Source organism: Armigeres subalbatus, chromosome 3 (genome assembly GCF_024139115.2).
Source record: "Armigeres subalbatus isolate Guangzhou_Male chromosome 3, GZ_Asu_2, whole genome shotgun sequence".
NCBI lineage: Eukaryota > Metazoa > Arthropoda > Insecta > Diptera > Culicidae > Armigeres > Armigeres subalbatus.
The window spans coordinates 41,606,732-41,620,281 of record NC_085141.1 but is presented as its reverse complement, the minus strand read 5'-3'; the positions used below and the strand labels follow the sequence as shown (position 1 = coordinate 41,620,281).

General features: G+C 40.9%; 1 protein-coding gene across 3 annotated transcripts in view; it reads right to left on the bottom strand.

The window, feature by feature from the left end:
- LOC134227546 (zinc finger protein sens-like) overlaps positions 1-13,550 on the bottom strand; it is a 555,365-nt gene that overhangs the window by 500,129 nt on the left and 41,686 nt on the right. The window lies entirely within an intron of this gene.

Here is a 13,550-nt window from a genome sequence, read left to right as displayed (position 1 = left end):
CTGCTGTAAGCCGCTGGACTTCTGTGTCGAACAGTAGAATTGGGGAATCAATTTGGAGACTTATTTTGAATCGGCATGAAATAGGACAAACCATAAACGTAGGTTGTTTGCCATGATTAGTTATGGTTAAATTTAGATCTAGTTTCCATTAGCCTCCTCTTTAGCCAGTCCAATATTCAAAATATTTAGTTACAACTCCGTCTTTTAAAACTAATTGGACTTGCCCTAGCTGTGTCGTGGTGAATTGTTTTGTATTTACATTAACATGACGGTAAATTCGTTTCAGATTGAAATTCTCAGATTACTTCAATCTGTCTATGTCTGTATACTTTGTGCAATTTGAATATCTTCGACTGTGATCAATGGCGTCTACCATATCTGGCTAATTAATCGACATTGTTTTCAATCAACCAAACACCCAAAGTCAATCGCCATTGTCTTCCTTAATAACACTATCGCACCGACTTCCCCCGCAACCGCCCGAGCTGCGTACCAAATCCACTAAAACAATACACCACTAGGGCCATTAATGAAACCCACTGAGGAGAGGCCCCACACATGAACGATTTTCCCCGTCACTTCGCATCGATTGTCATCCGAAGGTCACCAGGCCGCTCTTAATTGGTGTATCGAATCCGCATTTATGGCAATAAATAATCGAGTCGGTGTTCAAGGCTTGACGACTTCCCGTCCTGCGCTCGTTCTAGTCCAGGGTCGGACGGGGCGGGCTGCAACATCACGGGCCGGAGCCGCCACTTTCGCTTACCGAAAATCATCAAACACCACCAACACCACTGGCCGTCGCGTCGTCGTGCATGAATTTGGCTACTTTTTAGCTACATTTTAAGCCAAATGTTCAAACGGTTACGGCGCGGCACCGGAGGCAAAGGTCAACCATTAAATGAAATTAACTTATCAATCAAATTTGTGGCGAATGGCAACGGCTGGAGCGGTGGCGGCTGCGGCGACGACAACGATGACGGTGATGATGATGAGTTGGTCCGCTTCTGGTTTTCTCCGTGGTTTCATTTCTAGAAATGAGGAAAATAACCACCATTCCCGGTTCGGATGAGCTGACGGAGGATCGTGGCCGCGGAGCAGGGTCGGACCCTGGCACAATGATAAAAAGAAAATTGCTTCTTTTTATGCCATTTAGACGCAATTCATAACGTCGCCAGTGAGAAGGCGCACGTCGTCGGCGTGGTCCGAACGCTTGAAATGTCAAGCTTAATATCTAGTCGAGTTGGAGATGCAGTCACCGTTGCTGCACCAGAGTCTCTTGTTGTCGAGGGAGAAAAACTAGAAGCATTTGGATTTATGCATCTTAGAAATGGCTGGTATTTATCACGTCTCTCGGAAGGATGCATGAGAGGGAAACGAAAGTGATAATTTAAAAGCAAATTAACACTCATCAAACATTGCGCTATTACGGCTGGAGGGTTTGCCAGTCGGTGCTGCCGTAGCTCATCGAAGGCGTGCAAGTGGGATTGAAACTTCGTTTGAAGATTAAGAAATTAAAAAGTTGCAGTTCGTTGGGTGTTCATGTTTGCAAAATTTGTAGAATGTTTGGGATGCATAGTTTGAAGGTGTTTTGATCGGCAGTCGTTTGATGTGTTTAGTTGAGCAATGGTAGGTATTTCCATCAATGGTTGATATTTTGTCAATGGACCGAAAATCAATAATAGCAATTTTTGCTTTCTGGAGGATAGTTATTTTTGTCTAAGAAACTAAATTCCAATTCGTTATGTACTCGAAATGCACTAACAAACACATTTTTCTCCAACAGCACATTACTTCAAATATGTACACTTTGCAGCGTGAGAGCGTCATTGTCAAATCACATTTCACATTTCGCACTTATGCCACAGATTCTAAATGTAGAGCAATGTGCTGTTAGACAAAGCATCATCCATTCAAACACACATTTGAATGTGTCTTCTTTTAATGCGACACGAACATTTCACAACCCGGTCCCATGATATATTCAGCATCATTAATTTACGTTACAGTTCCCAATTTCCACCATGCCACGGAAAGCTCAAATCGTTACCCGTGCCATATCTACACTTCCCTTCCGGTCCAGCCTCCTAACATTTCGTCAATAATTCATACACGCCGGCTGATCTGCGCGACGAGACAAACCGGAAGACCACCGCCGTGATTGATCGAGGAAAAGAAATCGACGATTGTCGAGCGCGCGATCGTTCCGCGGTCGAGTCGGAAGTGACCATCCTATATGTCGATGTCACCAGTCGAGTCCCCGTCCAGTCGTACAGTAACTCAGTCAGTCCATCGGCTTTATCGCTCACTCTTCTTCAGCGTACGTTTATTTCCGCTTATTATGACAAGCGATGATCTTCGCGGTCGGTGAGTTTGAGGGGCCTTGCCACACTCGGTGATTGTGCAGTAATTTAATACTTCTTTCGCTTTGTTTCTCTTTTTGTGCCTCCGCCTGAAGGAGCCGAGCTGTGGGCCTTGAGGAAACTTAATCATGAGAGCTGAAGTCCCACACTGACTGACTGACTGACTGACTGGCTGACTGAGTGAGTGAATGCCAAGCCGAGTAGAACTAGGTCGCCAAAAGTGCAAAATTTTCAAGCACGCAGCCGTCGTCGTCATTGTCGACAGAAGAAAGGAGATCACCCAATTAAATTTGCTTTATTTTATTAATTATATCAGTCGGCTGGAATCTGTTGGCATTGAGCGTGCCGCGAGACTAGGGTCGAACAGAAGGAACCGCACTTCAACTAGAGATAAGGTTATGGCGTGCGGTTGTAAAATTGGTTTTTTATTGCTCCCTTGAGTGAGAAAAAAGCGGATTGGGGTTTTTTGCACTCTTTGGCTCGGCCGAAAGGTTGCATGCCGCCGTAGAAGGTTAAGCGCTTCACGGTCGAATTTAATGAACCCGCAAGATAGTGCGAGAGAATTTCCGATTTTTATTTCCTGAACTAGGCCTGCTCGGCTGTTGTCGTGTCAATAGCGTTTGTGATTCAGAGCGTGATTTGACGTCCGTATAAGGGAGAAACATGACAACAATCACCGATTTTGAAGTGGTGTAAAATAGGGAGACTTAAACGCGTGCGTACCAAGCGATAGGCAACGAACCTGAAATTCGAAGGACGGAAAAGTTCGGAGCAGCTGGTGGAACTAAAACACGTTATGTCTATCAAATGTGACTTGAATGCCAAACATATGGGACTCAATAGGCTTTATGGTTTGTTTTATGGCTGGCACTTCGTTGTCAAATTTACGATCTGAAAAAGCGGCCGCAAATGCCCGATAAAAACGCATGGTTGTAAAATTCGGATCTCTAATTATGAACGATCACGAACGGATTTCATGAATGAAACATTTCGAATTTATGTAGTTTTATGATCATTTCTTGTAAAAGTGCTTACGTTCGTCTTCAAAATGATTGGTACGGACTTGCTAATTAATTTGATGTAACTGGGATTTTATTGAACAAATGTTTCGTTTCAGTTACTCCTGAATCGACGGTTTGGTGCTTTCTTTGCGAGAGCTTCTCATTACCTACCTTCTTCCTTTTATCGCTGTGATTATAGTGTTTTATTTTCAATAAAAAAAACTTCTGCGAACAAAGGCTGGAAGCGTATTTATTCTTCCTAATTCGGACTCGAAGGAGCAGGAAAGATCTGTCGTAACTATTTTAGAAGGCTCAAGGGCTCAATGCTTCTAAAGCTTTGCTTTCTGAGTTGTGTATGAGTACATATATTTCTAGTTGAATGTTGGGTGTTAAGAATAATTGTGATTTAACTAATTGTGGGCTTAGATTTTGCACTTGGATTGAACGCAAGTGCAAGTTGTTGTCACGAGTTGTCGGATAATATGCTCTACGCAGTGGGTGGACATTTGATAGGAAGGCTTCGGACAGGCTTGTAAAATGTCATCTGCATGTCATTTGACTAATTTGTTCATAACTTTCTTTAGAAGCCAAATTTATTACATATTTTTAGATGTACTCATAACGCTTGAGTAGGGCTATATTTTTGTCCAAGGGTACATTGCTCTAAATATAACATCTTAGGCTGGAGAGTGAAAACTCTCCAAAATGTCACGTGTCATTTGACATAATGTCATTTGAATGACATTTTGCCTCCCACGCCCCAGATTACATATTTACGGCAATGTCTTGTTAGACAAAGTTGTAGGCACATTTAAGCGCTATTAGTTCATCATACATCATGAATTGATAACTATCTTCTGGAAAAAGTTCTGGAAAAAATATACAAACGAATGCAAATGACATTTTACAACACTGGCTTCGATCGCATTGATACAAAACATTTGTATTTGAACATTTATAGGGTAAAAAGTTCCTATAGTCGTGGGTGTATGGTAGTATGGTATAATATTTACAAATCAATCGCAGCAACCAGGGATGGGAAAAATCAAATTTTCTAAAAATCGAGGATAATCAAAACTCACCCGCGATCTTACTATGAAATTATCAAGTGATAAAAACTCGCCAGCGATTAGGAATCGTTCGAAAATCATATATTGATTTGAAGCATTTACCGTTACACTTTGAACTCTTTTTCTTCACTACCATGAAACCATAACACCAAACGGAAGATATAACGGGACTGTTGACAATTGCCGATATTAGTAAAGATTAATGCTTGAATGAAAATTCTGTTTTAATTCTAGACCAATATTAGAAAAGGGCGTAACAACTAAAATTTATTCCTTTTGATTCTTTGTCCACATATATAGCTATATATGTAGACGAAGAATCAGAAGGAATAAATTTTGGCTGTCGTAGTGTACAAATGAGTACGCCCTTTTCAAATGTTGGTCTAGAATTATCGTTTGAGTACACAATTTGAGAAGTTGCGACAACTCGCCAACTGTTTTCATGTGAAAAATTTTCACATGAAAATTGCAATCATTATCGTCTGATAATGATTCAGCACAACACTGGCAGCAACCCAATCAATTAATTAATCACTCAGTATCCGAGCCGATTCAAAACATCTTGGCTAGAATTTTAGATTGGTAAATATGCTCAAAATACCTTACCTACCGTCAGTGCACCGATAGTTGCGCTAGTGTGAACATATACTGAGATTTTCATTTTCATTGAGAGAGGAAACGCGATATTTACATTCTATCCAGTATTTTGCGCTCCATAATGGCGGCGTGAGTTCCATCAACATTGACATTCAAGAGGTAGAAAACATTGGAACTCATCTAAGTATGCTGCGGCTCAATGCAAAATACATAGTAAACAAATTAATGTCATCTGTTTCCATCATTTTCGAAAACAGTTTGCTTTCGATTTATTTCATTATTTTCTGATCATAATTTAAAATAATTACAATTCTCTACATTTTAGGTTGAAGATATTCAACCCCTGAACAACTTGACATTTAGCCTTAGTTTCGCGTACCCACTTGGAAAAAGCAGATGGCGCTTCTAAACATAAACAATGGGTCCATCCTACACCGCCATCACCCTTTTTCTCCATGGAAGTCATGTTTTTATTTCGTCATTTGTTGTCTCCAAATAACAGACAGGATCCACATTTGAATAGGGCAAATTTTTAATTGTGAAGTAAATATAAGAAAATAAAATAAACAAATAGGAAAACAAATAATTTTTCTATTATTCGTTTGTTTACTTATTATGCACAAGTGCATTGAGCGTAACGGAGCCAAAACCATTATTCATTGTTTTACAATTTTGCAGCTTGATGATCAAATCTAGACCAACTTTTGAAAAGGGCGTTGTAAATATTGAGCTATGCTGAGGAATCACTCAACATGGTAAGGTAGTGGACTACCAAGCTTCTGTTCTACTAGAAAGATCTGCACTCACTGAGTGGATGCTGATGCACCTTTGAAGCTTGACTGTGCTGACGTTTTGACGAAGAAGTATAATGACACCGTTACAATCAATCTGTCATTCGTCATCGTCATTATGTATCATTCACGAGGGATAGGACGGCATAAAACTAAAAGCCTTGTATGCACCTCACATCCCCCTTCCACTCATAAAAAAAATCCATGCGTCGAATTTAATTCAAAACACGTATACCTGCAGCCTTTTGAACATCTTTATATGGTGACAATCAACTTTTCTTCGAGGATTTTCCATTTATCAGACTCGAATATTGTTCTTCACAAAACGCAAGAATTTTCAAGAAACACTGTATAGTAACAGGTATGGGAAAAATCGGTTCATTTAGCACTAAGCTTTCACTCACCTCTACACACAATCGCAAATTAAGCAACTGCACACGAGCCCTTCCAAAATTTTCAATTTAGATTGTCTGCCGATTGGCTTCAGTTAGTGACAAATCATGTCAAAAACAATCAGGCAAAATTCATCACCGAATCTTTCCCAAAGTTAGTAAATGATGCATAGCCGAGTATTTGTTTACATTCGGTTCGTGAACGAAAGGAATCGCAATTGGGTCCTAAAGCCCTACCTTGTTTAAGGTTGCAAACGATAGTGCATCGGTCAAGAATCATGAACCGATATTATTTAAATTCTGGTAATAGTCTAAGTTAGTAAAAATTATATTTTTGTGTTTGAGATATTTTAACACATTTTTTTGACTGAGCAACTTCTGTTGCTGAAAAGACAACATTTCTGAACGAATGAACCTTTAGCCCAAAACGTCAGGCCCATATATTAACTGTCAAAAGTTTAGCCGAGTGCCCTGCGGTGTTTTGCTAGTGCGTTTTATACCACGTTACCGTGGGGCATCGAAATCCGTACACTTAAGCACCTTAGTATATGAAAAAGTCATTAGAAAATAGGAATCGAATGTAAATAAAACGTTTGTGATTGACACTGGCGCATGAAGCCTTCTACTTTTGAAGTGTTTCACATTTACTCATTAAAAACTACGAAAAACATGATAAAATAATGAATTAAATCAACTACTCCTGACTCGAAATCCGTCCACCGTGGACGGATTTCGAATCAAAGGATCAAAATCCGTACAGCTATTTCTTAATTAAATATTTAAATTGAAACAGCCTGATTGACTAAACTACCACTGTAAATAGTTCGATACGCACCTTAAGAAGCGATCCCTTCGATTTGTATTCCGCTTATCTTATGTAATGATTTGTAATTAGCAATTAAAACACAGCTACTTTTGGTGCATTTATACTCTACCCGAAAACAAAATGGCGGCACAAACTCCGCGTTTGGTGGGTGGAGATTTGTTTTTGATTTTTGTGGTTTTAATTTCAAAGCCTTCTTACCAATTCTATGGCCTAAAAACTTACTGTCAAGTATCTGAACAAGATAAGATTAATTATTTCTACATTATTTACCTTTAACCTCCTTTAATTTATTGATATCTAATAAAGTGGACGGATTTCGGTCCCGCACGGTATACCAGTTAATCTTGCATGTCAAACAAGACCGTAAATGTCGAGGAAGCATTTTCAATTTATTTTTAAATTTGTTCCTTTCGATTTCTGAGTCTGAAAACAATCTGACACGTTCAGGATGATTAGCTTAATCGTTCCTTAAAAGAAAATCGGAAATCGATTCTTCATTTTAGGACCCAATTGAGTGATGAGTGTGCACACTTAATTTTTTTTACCGGGATCTCAGCAAAATGTTGAACTTTTATCGAGAATCGCACAGCCGTGCCCCAGCAAACATGTTTTTGGCCGAGATTTCTGTCAAAATTGCTGATAATCAGCAAATAATTTGCCGAAAATCGAAATCGAAGCTAACAAACACTATTTTTGCCGGAATATCAGTTATTTATTTTGCTGGCGCACGGCTGTGCGGATTTTTGCCGAGCTGCAGAAATAAAAACTGAGTGTGTGGATTCGGCAGAAAAAATCAGGCCGCAAACGAATCATTGAGTCTCTCGATTTCTTTTCGCACTATCTGTGGTTTCACTTATTCCTGCTGGGGGCACTCAGTAGATATGAATCGTTTGTTGGTTTGAAGTTAGGTTGAGTAGCATTCATTTTGCAATCGTGTGTTCGATGATGGATAGGGATTTAAATCGGTGTGGTTCGTGTGAGTGAGTGAGTTTTCCCATAGCTAATAATAATATGTAATGGTTTATATCGTGTTCCAGGTCACAAACGTATCGCGGTACGATTACACATACTTTAAATATTTTGATTGCTATTGTGCCGTCAGACTTATTTGTGGACATTTTTGGATTCCGCCCATTTGGAGACAATACTTCTTCCCTCTACAATACATTCCAATACTACGATCAGCTATGCCAACATCTTCCGCAATGCTCTTGCCCAATTAACTATTTTTTTTCTTCAAAATTGAGTAATGAACATTGCTTATTTTATATCTGGAAAGGCGGGCATCGAGCGGCTACCTTCTACCAAAGGTGTGGCACCACCAACGAGCTGGGAACCGGCTTCATAGTGCTGGGAAAGATGCGCCAACGCGTGCTTGGGTGGCAGCCAATCAACGCAAGGATGTGCAAGCTGAAGATAAAAGGCCGTTTCTTCAGCTATAGCATCATCAACGTGCACTGCCCAAACGAAGGGAGATCCGACGACGAGAAAGAAGCGTTCTATGCGCAGCTGGAGCAGACATACGATGGATGCCCTCTGCGGGACGTCAAAATCGTCATCGGTGAAATGACCGCTCAGGTAGGAAGGGAGGAAATGTACCCAAGTAACATTTCAAGTTTAATTCCGCTCTAAGAATGGTTTTCAAGATCAATTTAAAAGATCTAACAATAAAACCGAATAATACACGGAAACCTTCTGATGACCACTATAAGAGTAGGATATTGCCAAGTGGCCCTCTCCAGATAACCACTATAAACCTATCATAAGAGCATTCAGAAACCCTTTTTAAACCACCCGGGATTTTGGCTGCGGCAGCTGTCAAATGTTGCTTTGAAAAAAGAGAAACAAAACTTTGCAGAAAAATAATAACAAAATGGATTGTTGATGAAAATTATGATGATGACAACAAATTATATTTTTTTTTCAGGTTGTTTTTTCGATTCAAGTAGGGGAAGAGGCCCCAAAACGCCCCCCCGATGCAAAACGCCTTTTGTGGTTTTCCTCATATTTACCGTCATTAAGATGTCCGTAACAAAACTAGATCTAAAATTATATAGGATAGGCGAAGAAAGTTTCAAAATAGTGCATAGGAAGGACGGAAAAACCGAAAATTTCCACATTTTGAAGAAACATCTAACATTTTGGCGAGGCAAAACGCCCTAGTGGCAATAACCTACAAAGTATTTGCGTCTCCACGGATTATCCATACTAGAATGCTGATTCGCCGACGCGTGGTACTTTGTTCCCTAGGAGCTGCCAGCTAAAAGGCGTTTTGCCTCATGGGTTTTCCGGCAACAGAATATCACCACTTTTTTGAAATGTGAATATTATCAATATGATTAAGATTTTTGACAATTTTTGAATGGCATCAACTAGCTATCTTGTTCAACTGATGCACAATGTAAAAATACCCATGAATAGCGTTACAAATAAGACAATAGAGCAGTGTTTGCTTAGCTAGGGCATATTGCCCCCCCTTCCCCTAATATTGAAAAGAAGCTTGAACACCACGCGCCAGCAATATAACGTAGTTCAGGGAAATAAATCGAAAATATTTATTACCACAACATCTAGCATGTCCACTAAATCGATAAGTACTTTTGCCCAAATTATTAATAAATAAAATTATTTATCAGAAAAAGCATGATACGTGGTGAAAATGCCGTTAAACCATTAATTTCAGAGATATATTTCTCTGAATGCGAAATGCTTCTCCATTTTCAATATGGCCATCGTGGAATTTGATCAGATTTTTTTTGCTTTCATTAAACACCGCCATAAACTCTTCGCAATGCAAAAATTCTTATGGGGGTAATTCTTTTGACCACATTATGACCAAAAGTTGGAGCTTTATTCGAGCGTCGAAAGTTGGATTTATTACGCTCTTCATCACAACCATAGATATGTTCACATGGTTAATACACATTTGACGTTTGGATCTTTTTTCAGTAGATTTATGAGAGGTTTATTGATAGCAATAAGACCGCCAATAAAACTGAGCAATTAGCTTGGTGATTGCTGTCATAAGTCCGCAATAAGAATTAGATAAAGCCAAGAAGCGTGGAAATTGTTACTTGGGTATAGACCGGTCATCGGACCGGATAGTTTGCATACCGTATCGAACGACAACGGCCAACGATGCATAAACTTTGCAGCCTCCCGCGGAATGGTAGTCCGAAGCACTTTCTTCCCCCGCAAGAATATCCACAAGGCCACATAGAAATCACCTAATCAAGTAACAGAAAAGCAAATCGACCACGTTCTAATCGACGGTAAATTCTTCTCCGACATCACGAACGTACGCACTTACCGCAGTGCGAATATTGAATCCGACCACTACCTCGTTGCAGTATGCCTGCGCTCAAAACTCTCGACGGTGATCAACACGCGTCGGAGTCGTCCGCCACGGCTAAACATTGGGCGGTTACAAGACGGTAGACTAGCCCAAGACTATGCGCAGCAGCTGGAAGTGGCACTCTCAACGGAAGAGCAGCTAGGCGCAGCATCTCTTGAAGATGGCTGGAGAGATATTCGATCCGCCATTGGAAGCACCGCAACCGCTGCACTAGGCACGGTGGCTCCGGATCAGAGAAACGGTGAACGCTCTACCACAGACCAGGTGTTCGCCATACGTCAGGTATTGCAGAAATGCCGCGAATACAACGTGCCCACACATCATCTATTTGTCGACTTCAAAGCCGCATATGATACAATCGATCGGGACCAGCTATGGCAGCTAATGCACGAAAACGGATTTCCGGATAAACTGATACGGTTGATCAAGGCGACGATGGATCGGGTGATGTGCGTAGTTCGAGTTTCAGGGGCATTCTCGAGTCCCTTCGAAACCCGTAGAGGGTTACGGCAAGGTGATGGTCTTTCGTGTCTGCTATTCAACATCGCTTTGGAGGGAGTAATACGAAGGGCAGGGATTGACACGAGTGGTACGATTTTCACGAAGTCCGTCCAGTTATTTGGTTTCGCCGACGACATTGATATCATAGCACGTAACTTTGAGAGGATGGAGGAAGCCTACATCAGACTGAAAAGCGAAGCTAAACGGATTGGACTAGTCATCAACACGTCGAAGACGAAGTACATGATAGGAAGAGGCTCAAGAGAGGTCAATGTGAGCCACCCACCACGAGTTTCTATCGGTGGTGACGAAATCGAGGTGGTTGAAGAATTCGTGTACTTGGGCTCACTGGTGACCGCCGATAACGATACCAGCAGAGAAATTCGGAGACGCATAGTGGCTGGAAATCGTACGTACTTTGGACTCCGCAAGACGCTCCGATCGAATAGAGTTCGCCGCCGTACCAAACTGACTATCTACAAAACGCTTATAAGACCGGTAGTTCTCTACGGACACGAGACCTGGACGATGCTCGTGGAGGACCAACGCGCACTGGGAGTTTTCGAAAGGAAAGTGTTGCGTACCATCTATGGTGGGTTGCAGATGGCGGACGGTACGTGGAGGAGGCGAATGAACCACGAGTTGCATCAGCTGTTGGGAGAACCATCCATCGTTCACACCGCGAAAATCGGAAGACTGCGGTGGGCCGGGCACGTTGCCAGAATGTCGGACAGTAATCCGGTGAAAATGGTTCTCGACAACGATCCGACGGGAACAAGAAGGCGAGGTGCACAGCGGGCAAGCTAACCAGCTAGCTATTTGTAAACAAAAACTGCGAATCAAATTTTCCCGATCGGATTTTTTGATCAAAAAGAATACTTTGAGGGGGCAAAAATCGGATAATTTTGAAAATTTTCAAAACATGTTTCAACGAAGGTGGGGGGGTTGGGGCTTGACCTGTTGGAGACCAGTTGGACATAATGTTAATAAAATAATTGTAACGGCCCTAATTAGAAGCAAAGAAATTAGAATGCGTTTGATAATGTTTCTTTTAGCATGCAGAACTTTCCCGCGTTCATTAGAAATATTTTGTCCCGCTTTGTTTTGCTATGCTAATTAAGAGTACGCAAATATATCATCGAGTTTGCATCATCTACCGGGCATGCATGGTAGAGTAAAGGCAGGTATTTTCGACTGCGTTTATATTTTCGTCATAGTCTTGAAAACCAATAAAAGAAGCTTTTTTTTGCCAAACTCATCCGTACGAAATCGTAAACTCAGGAGAAATGTTCTGTTATAGTGGAACTCTAGCAAATGGACATTGCTTTCGTTGGTTTAAACCCCTACGACCATGAACGAAAATACATACCGTGCCCTATGGTTTTTTCTACGTTCCGGAGTAGTGAGAGCAAATAAATAGTGTATGATCGATTGTACATTTATATTGTGCATCGGTCGAAATAAGAGACATTTCCACAGTGAAGAAATCATCGACCAAGACATAATTTGATTTATTGGGCAAGGGCTGTAAGTAGCTCCTTATAATCAATTTGTAGAAAAAAAAAATGGTACGGCCACATTACTTATCAGATTGAACCTACCAACAATGCCTACCAACTAATAAATGTTCATAAGTTTGGTTTTTATCAGAGGAAGAGGTGGATGTACTGTCTTCTATGCCTTTGATGCTTTGATGATTAGCTGAGCATTTCGATACTGTTATTTCATAAGGTTGAAAGTCCTGTCGTGGAAATAAGGAGAACTGCACACGCAAAAAAAAAAAGCGTTCATGAATTCGTGAACTAACGAGTTCACGGTGTATTTTTTCGGGAACAACAGTCACGGATTCGAGAATACAGTCACGTTTTCTGGAACGTTCTGGAAAAAGTGACTGGTGTTCCCGAATCCATGAATTGAATCACGGTGTATTTTTGCTGGTTCACGAATTCGGGAACGCTGTTTTTGCGTGTAGCTGCTGGCAGAAGTATCAATCAGTAGCCTGCCGTGGAGTGTGAGGGAACTCTAGTTGTTCTACTCTTGGTGAGGGGGTACCTATCATCAACAACAGCTAGTTATTGATAAATTGCAAAACAGTTTTTCCGGAAGCTACCCCAGAGGCTAAATCCCTGCAAACAATCTCTGTGAACCGTCAAACTACGTCATCATGCAATACTTTTTATGAATGAGTAATTTTTCGGTTCTATTACCGTCCATGCTGTTCATTAAAATGACTTTTTAATTCCATTCCAAACCTGATGTGCGTTCCAATTCATGAGCAATGACATAATATCACATAAAACATGTGTATGATGTCAACAACAACGTTCAAATCGCACTCAAGTACATTTGCTGCTGGAGTGAGACAAGGGTGTACTCTATTTCCGCTACTGTTCCTCATCGTAATCAACGAGATCATGATGGATACAATTGACCGCATACCGAATTGGGAGCTCTGGCAGCTTATTACTATGGAACAACGTGACGATTTTTATTTGGCAGATGACGTGACTCTACTAACGCAACGGCATTCCGATATGCAACGTGAGTTAAACGATTTGGCCGAAAGCTCCTCCACAGCCGGTCTTACTATCAATGTAAACAAGACCAAATCGTTGGATCACACAAACAACCTTTGCAACTTTTCGGTAACTGAA